Below are 17065 nucleotides of genomic sequence, written 5' to 3'. Positions count from 1 at the left end.
TTAGTGAAAGCCGCTGGAGTGATTTCTTGCTGCTAATAGATTTGTTTCTTTAGAGGCAGATAAGTAAAGGAAACGATGACTTTTAAGTGAATAGTTCCCCTGTGCAGGGCTGGTTAGTGTCAGCTAGTTCAGTGGCAGGAAATACCGATCGGGTTTTTTCTTCTCTTTTTTTTTCTAGCCCAGTGACAAAAGGCTTTGCGGCCTCCCCTCCTCCCCCACCCCAAGCTTCCCACCCTAGATCCTTAGGGCCTACAAAACCCAGACGCAGGCCCCTCTCTGCTTGCTGGTGGAGGGCCAAGGCTTGTCTGAAAGCCGTTTAAGTAATTGCTCATAATTGCACAGGTTTCCCCGACTGGGCTTTTACCTCTCCACCCCTGAAATTAAAAGGGGCCAAAGATGTGTGACCTTTTTCTAATGGGATGGGTCCTGGAACAAAGGAATTCAAGGAGGCCCCAAGCCTTTATCAGGGCTCATCTCTGACAGCTGGGGGCCGGGCGGGGAGGCAGGATTGTCCTTTTTCAAGTTAGAGGGCACCAAGGCGGGGGAGGGGGGGCGGGAGGGGCTTGTTTCCTCCTCCCCAAACCTCACAGTGCTGTGCTGTGTGACATCAAGTTCTCACTTCTCTCTGCCCCTGAGGGACACACATCCTCTGCCTCTAATTCTGAAAGGGAACCAGGTGCTGCTAGCCCGACAGTACCCCCATGGCAGCTCAGGAAGTCTGTGTTTCCTGGCATCAGATCATTTGCTGCACTTCTCCAGGTCCCAGGCTCCTCATCCCACACTCAGGGATAATGACACAATGCCACCTGTCACAGGAATCGGAGATGACATATGCAGCACCCAGTTCTTGGTGCCAAGCAGTCCAATAAATGGTTGTTGTTCCCTGAATAGAATTTCTTTGTGTCATTTCATCACCTCTTTTTACTTTGCTGAGCTGGTGGGACAAATTCCAGGCCTTCAGTCTGAGGACCCAGATCCATTAAAATCCCTAGAATTTTAAATACAGGATGGAATTTCATTGTCTAACTCTTTGCTTTGCAAATCTGCCTCAACATTGTAATCACCTAGTGAGTTTTTCAAGCCATTGATGCTATTGATAACTAAAGCTGAGGACTCCCTTGGTCTGGGGCAGGATCTGAGTATCAGTATTTATACAAGTAAACGTGCAACTGGGGTTGAGAAACACTGATCTTGTTGAACTACTTCATTTTGCAGATGAGATAATGGAGGTAGAGATTTGTTTGCTAATCCCTGTATTTCTTAACTTACTTCCACCCATCTATCTGTGTACCTAACTCCAAATATAAGCTGAGCATTTACTGTGTGTATGACAGTACTTGAACACTAGTGATAAAGTCAACTGGAGTAATGTCTTTGCAGAACAAAAGAATCAGACTGAGAGAGACCTGGCTTCCGACTTACTAGCTCCTGGCTGGTTGCTCTAGGTTACCTCACAATACAGTGGATCCTTGATTTACGAACTCAGTTCATTCGAGGGGAGGGTGCTGGTTGTAACTCAAGATGGTCAATGAAGGGTCAGGCTCCTCTACACAGCCTTCAGAGTCTCTCTCCTGTACACAGGGAGATCTCAGTGTCCTCAGAGAGACACTGGCTCAGGATTTCTCAGTGAACCCCAGACAGGAAAGGATGTTGTCATGTTCCTTCCAGAACTCTTTAAGGGTTAAATCTGATCTGAGACCATCTGGAAGCACAGGCAGCTGGCATTTGAGTCGTAACTCAAGTCTTTCTTTCTAAGTTAAAACTAAAATTCTGGTCATAACCCAAGTTGTTCCTATGTTAGGCCAGTTGTAACTCTGTATCAGTAATAGTCACTCGTGGGGCAAAGAGAAATTGATCATTTGAGATGAGTGGCTTGTAAGGATTTGGGCTTCTCCCTGCTGAGAATTCTGTGATCATTACTGAATCCAAGCATCCTGGAGTACTCTGCACCTGATGCTGAAAGTGTCACGGGCCACGTTCTCCAGGGTGTCCTCTGCCCTCAAATCTGCCTCCCATGGTGGGGCACAGCCCGTGAGCTACAACCAGATTCTGGGTCTGGCAGTCCTGCTGACACAAACAAAATGGAGACAAAGTGAAAATTTGGTGCCTCAGTTTATGCTATTATAGTTAATGACCTGTCAGTGTTTCCACTCCAAGCCCCTATTTTGGGGGATGTATAAGCCAGTCATAAACGTTCTGTCCAGGCTGGGCCTTGGCACTTGTGATTTCAGCCTGGGAGCACATGTGTGTGTTGGTGTGCATGTGTTTTTACAAGGAGTTGAGGGAAAAAAAAAAGTTAGCCATTTTAAAGCAAAGGATGGTGAGAAATAGGGGGAAAAGGTGGTAATTGATTGCAGATGCTCTTTTGATGTAGCCAGGACCTGAGAACTGCTGAGTTGCTCTGTCCCCAATTTGGGGGTATGGAGGGTGGGGATGCAATTCTGTGCCTTAATTCTGTGCAAACAATGCTAATTGACAAAGTGATAATCCACGTATAAAGGTTAAATATGGCCCTAGTTGCTTCTCCAAGAGCAAGATTGACTCAAGACCAAAGCTATAAGGGCCAGAGCCAAAAATCAAAACAACAGGTCACAAAGTCAAGTTCTTTTCACTTGGGCTTGGCTGTTTTGCTCCTTCATGCCCTCTTCCTCTATCCTTGATCAACAGGGACACAGGAGGTGCAGTGGCGGCCCCTGAGAACCTGCCGTACCTGGTTTGTGATGGCAGACACAGTTATCATGGTGTGTGGTTGATAGATAAAATTGTCTATTTCCTTTTGCTTGGAGGAAACCAGAAGACTTCTGGGAGTTTGGATTTAATGAGATTAGGTCATAACACTGATGTGCAAGGCACCAAACTGGTCAATATTTGTTAGAATCCAGGCATCAAACAATAGGTAATCCCAAAATAGCCATTATGCATTGAAAACAAAACAAAAACGCAGACTCAACACACACTGGGGGCTGTTTATCCCACAGGTTTTTCAGAAAGATGCTGCTGCTTAAAATCAGAGAATGACTAATCTTGAACAATAACAACATCTGCAGAAGACAAACAAGGGCCTGCAAAGTCAGAATTAGTTTGATGCGAAGATGTGCTGTGAGCCAGAGTCCACCAGGGGCTGATGTCCCCTAATAAGCTTGACAACTGCTGAAGAGCACAGTGCTGAGACTGTCTTCATGTTCAGTTCCCCAAACCATGGCCAAGCTAGGACACAGCAGGCTCTGGATCCATTTTCCCTTTCAACTGTTTAACAAATCTCTCCTATGGATACCATTGTGGAGATAGAATGTACATATGAGGTATAATGAATGCTATGGTACATGTTTAAATCTATACATTGTCATTAATCTTCCTCAAAATACCCTTCCTTGCTTCATACACACTTAGCCCATCATTCTTTATTTTTGGTACCAGGGATCAAACTCGGGTCCTTGTGCTTGCACAGCAGGCGGGGAAACCACTGAGCTAAATCGCCGGCCCTAGCCCATCATTCTTTTTCTTTTTTTTGCGGTACCGGGGATCGAACTCAGGACCTTGTGCTTGCGGTGCCACTGAGCTAAATCCCCTGCCATTAGCCCACCATTCTTGCCACTTTCTGAAGCAATGCTGGAAGTCCGCTTTCTTGTCCTTAGTTGTGCTCTTATGGCTGCCTTGCTATTCCAAATCAATTAAAATACATGTATCTTTCATGGTCATTTTGACTTTGGCAAAGAGCCACAAGCCGCACACCTCTAGATCAAGCGAGTAGAGGTGGGTGAGGACGCACTGTAATATTTTTACGAGCTTGCCTTTCCATTGGGTGGACCTTGGCACAGCATTCATTGTGTTTTTGATCACAACTCATAAAGACACTTGTGAAACAGGACTTCCACAACGACTTCAGAAAGTAGCAAGGATGATGGGACAAGTGTGTTTGAAGCGAGGAGAAGTGTTTTGAGGGGATTAGTGGTGATGTGTCTTTTACTGTAATCATTTTTTCATTTAAACACACACTACCTTTTGATCAGCCATTGTATGATATCTACTATTGTTCAAAGCCGAGTGTGAGACCGCAGAGCTTGGGAGGCCCTCATCCCACGCACCTTTTCTTGCTCAGTGTTTGTTAGTCACCTTGCTCTCTTCGTGTTCCATGGATGCATCAACTTCACTCCTTCTTTAAGGCCTTTGCATGACCCTTCCCTGTGCTTGGAGTCTTGTCCCTCTTCTCTTTGCGTGGCTGGTTCCTGAGTCTCCTCCTGGTCTCAGCTCACATGCCATCTTTCTAGCAGGGTCTCTTCTTGCCCTGTCGCACTCTACTCTAGGAGTCAGTAAACTATGATCTGCACACCAAATCTGAACGCCCGCCTGTTTTTCTATGGCCTGCAAGGTAAGAACAGTTTTTATAGTGTTATATGGTTGAGAAACATCACAAGAAGAAGAATATTTCACAACACGTAAAATGCTATGAAATTCAAATTCCAGTGTCCATAAACTGTTTCACTGCAACACAACCATGTTCATTTACACATTGTCCACAGCTGTCTTCCTGGCACAGTGGCAGGGCTGAGGAGATGTGGTAGTTTTGGGCCACAAAATCTAACATATTTTCCTCCTGGCTCCCTACAGAAAATGCTTACTGACTTCTGGTCTAATCTGTTCTATGACTACATTTGCCGTGGTGCCTGCCATTGGTTGTCAATTACTGTATGTGTTCATCTGTGTACTGATTTGTCTGTGTGCCCTCACTCAGCTCTGGAAGGCAGAACTTTTCTTCCTCGCTTGCTGCTGCATGGTGCAGGATACAAAGTGAGCACTTGAAATTTATGTATTGAATGAATACACAGTTCTTGGATGAAATTATTGATTGGGGAGCTGAAATGGGCACCTCCCATTCATTTGCTCAATAACGAGTGCCCACTGTGTGGCAGGCGTGTGTGCCCTGGGCTTATGCATTCATTTGCTCTCCTGACGGCTGATCCACTGAGACTGCTGCCTTCCCAGGCCGCTGTGGAATTAGTTCCAACCGGACTGGCTGCCTTTCCAAGTCACCAGACGATTTGGGCTGGCCTTGGCTGTCATAGGATAGTCTCCCGTCCTGTCACATCTTTCTTTGATGACAGCAGCAGGGTTGTGCTGCTCAGGGCCCTAAATCTTCTGAAGGGTGACCCATCTGCCCTCCCTCAGGAAGAGGCAGCTGTCCCACTTTTGTTCGCCCAAGCTTCGCTCCTGCTTCTGTCCTGGAATTGGCCTCTCCCCACATTCCCATTCATCCGGGCTCACCCCAGTGGCCTCCTCCCACTCACACCTGCAAATCTCGTTCACACGGCATCAGATTCATCACTGCTGGCCCGAAAGCCTGGGAGAGGAGGGCAGAGGCCGGTGGCGCACGCACTTCCCCTTCCTCCTCCTCCGCCTCCTCCGCCTCCTCCGCCTCCTCCCTGCAGTCCCTGCGGATGGGTTTGTGAAGGCGACTCTGTGAGCTCACCCGGAGTAGGTGCTTAGTCTACTGATGATGCTTTTAGTGTAGGAGGATGGAACAGTCTACTTTTATATATTCATGCATCTCGGTTCATGGTGATGATAGGAAGATAATTACCCAACCCTGAGTTTACTTAGCAATTATTCCACTGAACTAGATGTCGAAAGACCTCAGATTTAGACAGAAAGGAAGAATACAATTCCTCTTTTTAAAAAGCCTATCTCCTTTCTTCATGTGCTAGGTTGCTATTTTTATACCTATATTGCCCATTTTTATGCTTACCCGGTTTGCAGTGAGAGTGACCATTTAATCTGGCTTTTCCAAGGTGGATCCAGTTTCCCGTTTTAAAAATCACGAGCTTCAGTACTGGATTGGTGAGTGACATTCCATCTGTAAGACCTTAACAGGTAAAGCTGGTCTACTTTGATCCTTCTAGCACTCGATAGTTGTCAAATTCTCCTCTGGATCCAGCCAGGTTGGAAGATGGTTAGAGAGGTTGAAGAGAGCTGTTGGACAGGGCTGGTGGGACTAAGAATCAAGAACTAAGATAAGATGGAACTGACCAGCATCACTTTCCTGAGTTAGTTACTGGTTAGGAATCAGGGACTACTCATGTGTCACGTCTGTCCCTTTCCTGGTCCTCACTTTCAGCGTGGGTCTGTTCTTGCTCCTGCAGAGCCTGCAGGAACACCAGAGTAGAAAGTTCAAATAAAGGGTAAGGCCATTTATGTTGGCCACCTGGCAACCCCAAGCGCCGAGGAAAGCTCCAGGCCTATGTGGGTGCTTCATAAACATCATTTAACGTTTAATGGAGGGAAGAGACTAGTAAATGTGCTCTTGGTTGGCAAGAGGCTAGGAAATCTGATCCCTTCCTCCTGACATTGTAAGCCTTGCTTTTTTCTGCACATGAAAACACATACAGCCAGGGGGAATGGATGAGACACATCTAGGACGTTCAGTAAAGTAATTCATAAGGAAGAAAAAGTCCTGTTTTTGTTGTTAAATGGGCATGCAATTGCCCACCCCGCAGCGCAGAAGTGGGTACATTCCCACATCAGTAAACACAAGGCTTGAAAAATACACTGGCCAGTCAGGTTTTGGAACAAAATAAGGGTGGGCCTGGCCCCTCTTCTCTTCCAAAACCCACCACTTGTTTCAAAGACTCCCAGGACTCTGAGGGGAGTGAGTCTCCCAGTTACAAGTACATAGGTATCACCTGTGGCTGTTGTAAAATCTAGATGTGGATTTACTAGGTCTCAGCTGGGCTGGGATCCTGCACGTTCACCTAGATACCGATGCTGCTCCACCATCCACGCCTTGAGTAGTGAGACCTTCCAGAGCAAACCCTTCAGTCTAAATTGCATGCATCCTCCCGGCCCAAGTCTAGTTCAGTCTTTGCGCCAGAACTCCGAAGCAGGTGATACTTTTCCGGGCTGGAGGGTGGGAAACGTGTGTGCTGTGAATTGCTCACGATCCTGCTTTTGGGTTCCTGGCCAGGGAGCCTCCACCACTGCCAGGGGGGCTGAGTTGCTCTTCTGCCTTTGTCGCCATTTCTCCATGATCTGTCCCTTTCAGGGTAGGGTCCCTGACTGCCTAGGCTGGCCATGGGAGCTGCTCATCCCTTGGGAAACTCTCTGCCAACCCCTGGCTGTGAAAGCTGAGCAAATTACGTGTGTCCTTGGTCGAGGTAAAAATGCAAAAAGTAACAACCCCTATGTCATAGTGGTTTTAGGACTCGGTGTAAGGTGCTTAATCTGGTGCCCGGCCCAGAGTAAGGCCTTGGGGAAGGTTGGTTAGTGTGGCGCACACACTGATCTCTGCCTTTCTCAGGGAGCTGGTGACACTTAGGAGGAACATACTTGGTGCTGCATTTGTGACTAAATTTTCATTGTGTATGTTGGCTTCAAGGAGACCCTGAGACAAAGTAAAGAAGCTCAGGAAGCAAAAAGCAGGGCTGACCTTGGTCACTTCAGGTAAGCTCAGGTGGCAGGTTTGGTGTATGGCCACTTGGGGAATTAAGGAGACTGGCAACCACCCTAGAGTCTCAGCAAAAATAGAAGAGCGTTCCAGATACCCAACAGCTGCGGTGGCTATCTCACCCTGTCCTGAAGGGACAGCCATTGCTCCCTAATGTGCTGACTGTGTCCTAACCTCTGCCGCTTTTCCTGTCCGGGCACCTTTTCACTCGGGGCTGGTGTCCCGCTGTTCTGCCTTTTGCTTGCTTTTTCTGTATCCCTTTCCTGGTTCTGTGGCAATTCTTCTGCTTACTCCTTCCTATATCTTGAGATCAAATACTCAGAGAGCCTATGTCATTGGTCAGCCAAACCTAGAGTAGAGCGTCTCGATTGAGCCCTTTACGGACCATTCTCCAGCCTGTGGTCCAATGTGCTGTGTCCAGGACGCCATAGTCACAAGGTAGGAGACCCCTTCCTGGTAAAAGTTCTGCAGGCAGTTTCTTACAAGTAGGCTGTGTGTCAGTTACGGTGCTTTGGGCAGAAAATATGACTCAGGTAGCTTACAAAATCAGGAGAGAACAATCTGATATACAGTGGTACTTTGGTTCACGAACTTAATTTGTTCTACAAGTCTGGGGAAGATGGTTGTGGTTGTGTTTGTCAGTTGATGTGAAGTTTCCAAACAGAAGCAAAATTTTGCTCAATGCTTCTGTTTGGGAACCAAATTGCTCTTGAAAAGCATTCGAGAACCGAGGTATTACTATAATGTGAATTCCAGTGGTGTTGGTTCCTGGGTGGGTCACCTCTGGTTGCCAACCTATTTTTCCTTCTTAAAGAGCCTGAATTGTGTTCCCATATGAAGCCATATGGACAGGGAAGATTGTTCTAGCCTCAGAGCCAGGAGAGTAGATTTTGATGAGTTTCTTTCCATTCCTTCTGTCAATGAGGAGTTTAGGCAGGAGTGTATGACTAAATTCTGACCAATAAGACATGGGAAAACTTCTGGGGAATGTCTTCTTGCTCAAAAAACAATGTGTGTTAGCTTCCAACGGAGTGATCCCACCCTTCAGAAGTTCCCTGAGGAAATGAAAATGTACGTCTACACAAAGACCTGTTCGAGAATGTTTATAGCAGCTTTCTTCATAACAGCTCAGCCTGGAAACAGCCCAAATGTCCATTAACTGGTGAACGAATAAACAAATTATGGTATATCTATACAATGAAATAGCACTCAGCAATTAGACAGAACAAACTACTTATGTATGCGATGGCATGGGTGACTCTCAAATGAATTGTGCTTAATGAAAGAAGCCAGACACAAAAGTCTACCCTAATGTATGATTGCATTTTTATGCCTCTTGCAAAGGCGAAATTTCAGGGACAGAAATCAGATTAGTGGTTGCCAGGTGCTGGGGTTGAGGGAAGGGACTAATTATAGATGGGTATGGAAGGAGATGGACTAGAAGAGGACAGGAAGCAGCTTTTCACATTATGGAAATGTTCTATATCTTGATTGTTACACAACTGTATATGCTTGCCAAACCCATCAAACTGTAATTTAAAAATGGGGAATTTTACTGTATCCAAGTTACCTATCCATAAACCTGACTTAAAAAAAAAATGCCACGTGTGAGAGGAAGCAGGTCCGTTTCCTGCTCTGGACAAGGCCTTCAACGTCTGAAGTCTACACTTGCAGGAACCACACTTGCAGTAACATCTTGAGACCATGAGGGGGAGCCCAGCTGGAAGGTCACACCGGGACTATAGATGTGCAGGAAATGCATAGCAGCCCAATCTGCTTCCCTTATTCCTCTGAAATAGGCACACCATAGCTGCGTGAACATTTTCCCACTATGGAAATGGGAGGGCTGCAGTTGTTGGCTAGTAATGCTCTGGAAACCCAACGAGTTTGAGTACAGATGTCCTGATCTCTCCAGAATAGCCTGGGCACTTGATATTGCATGTGGTGGCCCAGTTTGTCTTCTGATGGAGAGGGTTTTAGGCAGATGTCTGAGTGGAGAGGACCATGAGTTAGTACAGTGGACTCTGAAGTTACAACCAGCCTGACATACAAACAACTTGGGTTATGACCAGAATTTTAGTTTTAACTTACAAACAAAGTCTTCAGTTACGACCCGAATGCTGGCTGCTATTGCTTCCAGATGGTCTTAGATACAGATTTAATCCTTAAAGAGTTCTGGAAGGAACATTACACCATCCTTTCCTGTGTGGGGTTAACTGAGAAATCCTGGGCCAGTGTCTCTAAGGACACTGAGATCCACCTGTGTACAGGAGAGAGATTGTGAAGGCTGTGTAGAGGAGCCTGAGCCTTCAATCAACCAACTTGAGTTACAACCAGCCCTCAGGAATGAATTGAGTTTGTAAGTCAAGGGTCCACCATATGTCCTAAAGAGGAAAGTCACTGCTTTTGGAGAAGAAGGGAATCCCAGGTGAAGGTGTAGACACAGTTTCAGAGACTTGGTTAAAAAGGTGAGCTGTGGCATTCAGACCACACATACTCATCACCACTCATCCAACCATATCTGATGACTAGGAAAATTTTTTTACAGACCAACATTTTGCTCCTTACATTTGAAGCCTTGTTTCTCCCTGTTACCCACATACTTGGGGTGCCAGGTTCAGTAGAACCCATTCAAATCACAATATGAACTTTGGCACTGTACTCTGTCTTGGTGCTGGAATAAGGAGGGAGAGGATTCTGCACTAGGATGGCTAGTAATAATAACTTGATATCCATGGGAAATAACTGTGTGTCACATACTTATATTCTGTAGAATAGAAATTAAGGTATCCCCAATTTAATTTCTTTTTTTTTTTGGTACCAGGGATCGAACTTGGGACCTTGTGCTTGCGAGTCAGGTGGCAGAACCACTGAGCTAAATCCTCGGCCCTCCAATTTAATTTCTACTTAGCCAGATTCCCCAAATGCCCATAGCCTTTCCAAAGCCGCCAAACTCTAGAGGAAGCCTGAATAGAAAGATAAAATATGCTAAAGCCAATTACAGTTAAAATATTAGAAAATTTCATGAAATGTGTCACTATAGGTATTAGTCACTTTCCTCATTGCTGAGACACAATAGCTGACATCCACAGTTTACAGGAGAGGTTTGTTTTGGGTTATTATGGTTATTTGGTTTGTGGTTTCTGAGGGTTCAGTACATGGTCAGCTGGCTCCAAGGCAGAAAGGGCATGGTGGAAGGGTGTGGTGGAGAAAATCTACTTGACCCATGGCAGCCAGGAAGAAGAGAGAAGGGAGGAGTCAGGGGGAAGAATACACTTTTCCAGGTCATGCCCTCAGAGATCCACCTCCAACCAGGCTCCATCTTCTAACAGCAAAGTCAGCTACTGAACCCATCCACGGATAAATCCACTGATACTTATAGAGCCCCCATGGTGGAAGGACCCTCCAAACATGTGAGACTTTGGGGAGTATTTTAGATTTAAATCATAACATGATGTAAACTCTTTGTTTAGGTTCTTTCCATGGTCTTGGAAGATATCTATTCCAGAGAGGGACCTCTGAGATTTTATGAACTTCAGAGTAATCCATTTCTGATTTAATGAAGTGCAAAATTGTCACATGAACACTACCTGCCTGATGGTAGTGTTGCTTACCACATGCTGCCTACACATTAGGGTCTCAAAGATTTTTGAGGGATTAAGAATGGACCTTCCCATTGTAATTTAAGCTTGTTTTATGAAGAAGCATATAATTTATCATTTGGAGATATTTATGTTTTTTCCTATACCTTGCCTTTTCTCCCCTAGGTTATAAGTTGGGAATTAGAGGTTAGACCATCTCATTTCTTATGATTATGTCAGTGGATAGCTGAAGAAATTTGGCCACATTTATTCTTTCATCATAAATATAAATGCAGGCTAATCAGCCCCAGTAGGAAGGGGCGGAGTAAAAGGGGCTGAGTGTAATAAGGAGCAAAAGAGGCCTCTTTATGAAATCAGAGCTGAGGTGAGTCTCCCCCACAACCCTGTTCCCCAAGGAACCAAACAGGAATAGTAATGCAGAATGACAGAGTGTTGAACACCATCCGCCCCTGGGTGAGATCATCCGTCAGCTGCTGGAAGGGAGCGAGGTGAAACCCGCTTCATTTACTTTCAGACAGTTCTGACAAATACAGGCCACATGGCTCAGTTAGCAGTAGAAAGCAATGAGGTGAAAGGTGCAGCTGCTGAGCTGTGCTGGACCACGTCCTCTGGGTGCGCCTTGTCCCTACCATATCAGAGCCACCATTCCTAAACCCTTCCCCTGGAAGCCCTGCCCATGTCCTGAGCCCATAGGCAGCCTTGCCCACAGCTGCCCAGTGATCCTGGATGAAGTCCAGATTTAGGCTTGGGGACAGAGCTCTCTCCCTCCAGGCTGTCTTCCTCTCCAGCCCCAGCAGCAGTTTGCGCCTTTGCACATGGTGCTGTAATTTTCCACAGGGGGCACACTGCATCACTCCTTAGTACCTTACTGCCATTGTCCCTCCCCTCTGCAGAATGCCCAAACCTTTGTCTGCTCCCCTAAATGATGTCAGACTTAGCTTTGAAGTCTTCCTCCTGGCATCTTTGCTGCCTGGCTCCAGAAGTTCTTGCTGTCTGCTGTGTCTTTAGTTATCTTAGCTGCTCCTAATGTGCATTTGCTACATTGTATGGAAGAAAACAAATAGAATGGACGAAACTCATCAGATGTGTTAAGCATAGAGAACAAGCAGCCTGTTAGACAAATAAGTAGAGCATTGTGGACACAGGCAAAGATGGAAGGACCAAGTAGTTAACTAAGTATTCACAATACACTAAATATAGATGAGGTGCTGAATATCTGTAAGCGGTCTTAATTCGAATACCCATTGGCACCTCTATGAGCCCTCTACCCAAGAAATGGAGATATCGCCCATGGCTGCTCAGTAGGCTGATTGTCAAGCTATGGCTGTGGTCAAGAGGACTTGCCCCTAGGGATAGGGCAAGTACATGTGGTTGACTGTGGTCGCCTTGGATTGTTGGGCTCTCTTGTTCCTACCTCTCTCATAACCGCACCATCAATGGGAGAAGGTAGAACCTATAATTTAGGTTGTGTGGTTCTTCTCCCTATTCTCATTGGATCCTAAGTGTGATAACTTACACCATATATCTTCCCCTTGCTTCTCACTGTGTGTTTGACTTAAGGATCCATGTGATTGGAGCATATTAATGTGGTCAAAGACCTGTGTTCCACAGACTGTGGGAGAGCTGCCAGGTAGTGTGCTCGGTGGCTCCCATTGTACCAAGGTACTTTCTCACCTAACACTGCTCAGGAAGTATCTGGTTAATGATATTAACATGAGTGAACACGTGTGGGATTCAGGATTGTCTTTCAGAGTTCACAGATTCTTTCATACTTCTACCCATCCTAGGCAAAGAGCCATGAAGACCTGTTGTTGCTGCCCTTTGAGCCCTGAGATGATCTCCTCCCTTCCTGGATAGGTTGGGGAGCCCCACATGAGACTGGAAACAGGGTAAGCAAATGAGGGAGAGCAGAGGTCCTTGTGAAAAATGAGGATAGGAGATTGAGGACAGTGGAGATGAGGACAGTAGAGGTGGTATTTCCCCAGAAAGTGATGGTGATGGCAAGAGGGTGAGAATGATCTCTAAATACTCAGAAGCAAGTCGAGTGATGCAGGGAGGATACGGAGAAGAGTGAGATTCAGAAAGAGGAATGTAAATGTGGTGAGCAGGAGAGGGGTAAGAGCGGGTGAAGTTGAGGTGGAGCACAGCGGGCCTGGCAGGAGGATGGAAGTGGTGGAGGATGGTAGTGAATTCTCAGTTGGTCCAAACTCATGAGCACTTTGGAAGCTTAGGGTTCCTTGTCTGATGAATTTTTATGTGCAGACAGTTTGCACTTTATTGGTGTTTTGCTTCTGTTTGTGGCAAGTTAACTCCCTCTTAGTGACGGTTTAATTCCCCAGGTATACTTCCCCCTGCTTTGAAACCATAGATGACTCTTAAATTGTTTGATATGGATTTTAAATAATACAGAGCACCTCAGTCTCCTTTTTGAAACCAGCTCCTTGAAGTATAAATAAGCAAATAAATACTCAAACAATTACATGAAATTTCCTCCTATTGATGGTCTGTGACCATTCTGAAAAATAACATCTGCCCGTTCTTGGGCTCCAAGAGATTTTATGAGCATTAATGACATGTCTGAAAAGCGTTTCATTTCCTTGGAAATGAGCTTAACAATGTGTTTTTCTCTCCACAATGATATAACAAGCCACTCATGCTGTGCTACTGATTTATAATAATTGAAACTTTGGTTGCTAAAAATTTTAAGTAGTTTGACAGCAGCCTAAAACAAAATCTTTAATATTTATATCTCATCAATGTTTTAGATGATAGATAGGTAAATGGGCTTTCTGTGGCATTTTAGAAAGCATTCTGTGATATTGATTCTCCCATCATATTTTAACCAGTCCTTACATCAGTTCAGGAGGTCATGGACTGGGCCTGGTTTTCATTTCACAAACATCTGGATCTATAGTAAGTGATTCATGCAGTCCGATACGTAACTGCCCTCTTTGTGCTCTCTATTATGATCACTTGTGGAATTTGATTTGCCTCATGCCTGGTGAGCCATTCTTTCAGTTGGAATAATTTCCTCAGTTATACAAGTCTGCAGCGTATGCAATAATCCGAAACATGCTATCTAGAAGGGTTTTCTCATTTTCAATTGGCAAATTTCATGTCATCCTTGGCAAAGAACACAACAAAGGGCTGAGACAATGTCAAACATGGCAATAACAATATCCCAGAGCAGAAAGTTGCAGACAAAATAGAATGGAGGAAATGAACTCAGAATCTTTAGATGTACTCTTTCCCGCCTTTCTTTTTGTCTTAGCGCTCAAACTCATCTGAGAAGTTATGTGCTTAGTGACAGATTTATCTTCCTCTGAGTTCCTTGGTGTGAAGACTTCATGAGAGCAGGGACTATGTCATCAGCGCCTATAACTGAGCCTTGCACATAGTAGACACTCAGTAAATGTTTGTTGGATTAATGAATGAAAGGCCTATTCATCAGCCAGTCAGATAATAAAAATGGTACATAAGAAGAGTTTCTGTTTATTGAACGCCCCTGTACCAGATTGAATAATGTCTCTTCAAAACTCATGGCCAACCAGAACCTCAGAATATGACCTTACTTAGAAATAGGATCTATGCAGACCTGGTTAGATTAAGATGAAGTCATATAGGACTGGGTGTTCTCTAAACCCAGCATGGCTGGTGTCTTTGTAAAAGTAGGAGAGGACACAGGGAGAGACACACACAGAGAAGAAGGTGTGTGACAATATAGGGAGAGATTGGAGTTATGCAGCTGCAAGCCCATCAATGCCGGGGTTGTTAGCAGCCACCAGAAGCCACGAGAGAGTCATGGATGGCATCTCCCCCAGAGACTCCAGCAAGAACCAACTCTGTACACACCTTGATTTTGGATGACTGGCCTCTAGAACTGGTTATTTTTAGCCTCCGAAGTTGTAGTATTTTGTTATGACTGCCCCAGGAAACTAATAGAACCCTCTTTGTGACAGGTCCTGGGAAAGTGCCCATTTAGAGATCTGGAACCTGGGCTGATTAAGCTAAATGTCTTGTTAGGGGGCGCCTGGGCCCACCTCTGGTCTCTGCACTTTCCAAGGCTTCACATTTTTGCCTATTGTGTGGGCAGCATGGTTGCCAGGAATGGAAGGGATTTGCAAAGTTAAAGTTAGTGTCCCTACCTGGGCTCATTTCATGACTGCTTTTACTAACTTAGGATTAGTGAGGGGTGTGTACCATCTTCGTTAGCAAATGTACGTGCCAAGTGAAGTAAATGTCAATGCAAGTTGGCCAGAAACCAGGGAATTCCCTGTATCCAGGATGTCTTCTAAATCTACAATTCCATTATCAATTGTGCTCTCCCCTAAGATGGCCAGAGCTTAGCAAACTGGTATGATCTCATGAATATGAATTCACCCAGTCATACTCTGTGACTCTGCAGTTTTATACCTAGGCATTTATACTAAAGCAAAATGCATCCGTATGTTTGCCAAAAGACATACAAGGAAATTTATGGCTGCACTGTTTGTAATGGCTTCAAGATGGAAGCTGCACAAATGGCCACTAACAATAGAATGAAAAATAAATTGTAGTTTAGCTGTCCAAAATCAGATTATGCCACAATAAGAATAAATGAATCAATGTAACGTATAGTGACATTTCACAAGGTATTATTGAGAGAGAGAAGCCAGCTAGAAAAGTGTGTATATATATATATATATATATATATATATATAGGATAATTCCAATTATATACATTTCAAAAGCAGGCAAAAATAAACTGTAGTTTTAGAAGTGAAGATGGGGGTTTATCTTTGAGTGGTGAGTAAATTTTGGTCTTTGTTTCTTATGGTTATATATGGGGTGTTTGTTTCTGGAAAACTATATTTTTATCATTTGTGTATCTATGCATAAATAATACTTGGCTAAAAATATTTTAGAAAGTAATATGAAGAAATTTGCAAATCCCCTCTGCCATCCTATTTCATCTCCTTCACTAGAATAATCGTTTAGCTGTGCCTGGGAAGAAGTGTTCTTGCTGAGCTATACTTTTTAGCCAGTCCATTGTTTCTAAACTGTTATTTCCTCTGTTCTTTGGCTATTGTCTGGTAGGAGAAAATGGCTTTTGAACACTCACATGCTCAGAAGGGATGAAGGACCATTTCCTAAAGTGGCAAACTGCAAGTGCCACCTTCATCTCAGAGCAAAATCCAACCACATTTTTAGTGAACATGGGAAGTCTTCTGGACTTAGAGCAATGTTTTTGGCACTGAGAATCAAACCCAGGGCCTTGTGCATGCTATGCAGAGGCTCTACCATTGAGCTACATCCACACCCCAAGGAAGTTACTGTAGAAAACTATTTCATCATTATACTTCTGGAAAAAAATTGTCAAGTGAATAAAATCTCAAGAGTATAAGCCTTATCCACCCCTCCCAACCAGTTCAGTCCCAATTTCAGCACTGAAAGGCCTGTGTCCTGACCCTCCACCTTGGTCTTGGGGAAGACAAGCTATTGATCACCCTAGTCCTGCTCCTGCTGGACAAGGCAGCCCTGGCTGTGGCCCAGGCTTAGCTTCTTCCTGTCTTGGCTCTTGAGATTTGGTTACACAGCTATGAACAGAAACCAATAGGAACAGGAGGATGAAAGTGCTTTGTGTTAGAGAAAGGACCACACCAGGGACACTGTCCTGGTGACATCATATTTTTCTGCAGTAGTGTACTATGTTCATGGATAGTACCTCTTCTCTGGCAAAACTGCCACAGCAACAGCAAACATAGCTAAGATTAATTGAGCTCTTTTCTTGAGGCAGGTGCTATTCTAACCCTTTTTTTCACGGATCATCTTACTTAATCTTTACAACAACCCAAATGAAGTATTGCCATTTTTGGACTTTATAGATGAGGGAACTGAGACATAGACATATGAAGTAGCCCAAGACCACACAGTTTGAAAAGGCAGAGTCTCCGGAGTTCCTTACTTGGATGTGTATTGGATTCCCTGCTACGTATTCACTGCCTGTGTTACCTGCGGCTGTCATTTTTCTATGCTAAGGTTGACC

At 44.7% G+C, this 17065-nt stretch overlaps 1 long non-coding RNA gene across 1 annotated transcript in view; it reads left to right on the top strand.

Annotated features, from left to right (window-relative positions):
* The first annotated feature begins 12830 nt into the window (after positions 1–12830).
* Positions 12831–17065, top strand: part of LOC110350182 (uncharacterized) — a 77946-nt gene continuing 73711 nt past the window's right edge. Inside the window, exon 1 of the long non-coding RNA XR_002396600.2 lies at positions 12831–12929. This is a non-coding gene — a long non-coding RNA (uncharacterized LOC110350182). The remainder of the gene's footprint in view (positions 12930–17065) is intronic.

This window comes from Heterocephalus glaber, unplaced genomic scaffold (assembly GCF_053883595.1).
Source record: "Heterocephalus glaber isolate CG9 unplaced genomic scaffold, H.glaber_assembly_v1.0 deba00000901, whole genome shotgun sequence".
Lineage (NCBI taxonomy): Eukaryota > Metazoa > Chordata > Mammalia > Rodentia > Bathyergidae > Heterocephalus > Heterocephalus glaber.
Note: the sequence above shows the minus strand (reverse complement) of the source record. Positions and strands in the feature narration are given on the sequence as shown.